The sequence below is a fragment of the Crocuta crocuta genome, unplaced genomic scaffold, assembly GCF_008692635.1.
Source record: "Crocuta crocuta isolate KB4526 unplaced genomic scaffold, BGI_CrCroc_1.0 scaffold115, whole genome shotgun sequence".
Taxonomy (NCBI): Eukaryota; Metazoa; Chordata; class Mammalia; order Carnivora; family Hyaenidae; genus Crocuta; species Crocuta crocuta.
Genome location: NW_027530575.1, coordinates 4,657,422 through 4,658,934, shown reverse-complemented (window position 1 = coordinate 4,658,934; position 1,513 = coordinate 4,657,422). Strand labels below are relative to the sequence as shown.

At 41.8% G+C, this 1,513-nt stretch overlaps 1 non-coding gene across 1 annotated transcript; it reads left to right on the top strand.

Moving 5' to 3' along the window:
- The first annotated feature begins 1,047 nt into the window (after positions 1 to 1,047).
- On the top strand, positions 1,048 to 1,157 carry LOC144234716 (U6 spliceosomal RNA). The gene has a single exon (XR_013336047.1). It is a non-coding gene; the product is annotated as a U6 spliceosomal RNA (small nuclear RNA).
- The last annotated feature ends 356 nt before the right edge of the window (positions 1,158 to 1,513 follow it).

Below are 1,513 nucleotides of genomic sequence, written 5' to 3'. Positions count from 1 at the left end.
ATGGGTTAGTTTAGTTAAAACTGGTTGATGATTAAGTAGCAAATCCATTTAATTGTGGAAATACACATGAACTGTTGAGCAGTACACCAAACCCACAAGGATAGCTCCTTCATTGTGGAAATCCTGCTCTTCTCACAAACCTTCCACTAGAAATGCAACAGACATGAAATAAGACTTAAGAAAGCTTACCTTGTCAATTTATTTTATTATTTAAAGGTATCAATTTTTTTTTTTAATATTTTTATTTATTTCTAGGAGAGAGAGAGAGAGAGACAGCTGAGCAGGGGAGGGTCAGAGAGAGAGGGAGACACAGACTGAAGCAGGCTCCAGGCTCTGAGCTGGCAGTCAGCACAGAGCCCGACGCGGGGCTCGAACCCACGAACCGCGAGATCATGGCCTAAGCGAAAGTCGGACGCTTAACCGACTAAGCCACCCAGGCGCCCCAAGGTATCAATTTTTTTTATGCTGAGCGAAATAAGTCAGGCAGAGAAGGACAAATATCACATGTTTGCACGTATAGGAGGATTAGGAGGAACTTGACGGACGAACAAGGGGGAGAAGAAGGGCGGAAATGGTGGGGGAAAGGGAGAGAAGCAAACCATGAGAGACTCTTGAATGCTGACAAAAACTGAGGTCTGATGGATGTGGGGGGAGGGGGGGATGGGCATGGAGGAGGACACTTGTGGGGATGAGCACTGAGTGTTATGTGGAAACTAATTTGACAATAAACTATTAAAAAAAAAAGGTATCAATTTTTTTAATGTTTTATTAATTTCTGACAGAGAGAGACAGCATGAGCAGGGGAAGGTCAGAGAGAGAGGGAGACACAGAATCTGAAGCAGGCTCCAGGCTCTGAGCTAGCTGTCAGCACAGAGCCCGATGTGGGGCTCGAACCCACGAACTGTGAGATCATGACCTGAGCCGAAGTCGGATGCCTAACTGACTGGGCCATATGGGTGCCCCAATTGCCATGTCAATTTATGCATGAACAACTTAAACACCTTAAAGGGGTTATCATTTTTAAAATAAAAATTAAAGATAAGTAGAGTGCTCGCTTCAGCAGCACATATACTAAAATTAGAACAATACAGAGATTAGCATGACCCCTATGCAAGAATAACACACAAATTGTCATTTGTGAAGTGTTCCCTATTTTTCTGTCTTTCAAAAATAAATAAGCATTAAAAAATAAAGATAAGTAGAAAATGTAACATTTTCTCCATATATCTACATAGTTTGTCTTGCACAACTCCTGGTGTGTTCTCAAAACCATCAGATGCTGCTATTTGAATGCTGTGATTTAGTTTTCTTTCTCCAGATACCAACATACACATTATAGGAACTCCTTCCTCTGGGAGAATGATTCAACTTCTTGTTAAAATTGGTCAAGGGTCAGGATATCAGCTTTTTATTTGATCTCCATCTGTTCCCACTGCAAACATCTTCCAGAGAGGCTCCCAACCAGAAGACTACTAGGGTGGAATTGGCTACTATTTGAAACCTTAATAGCTTC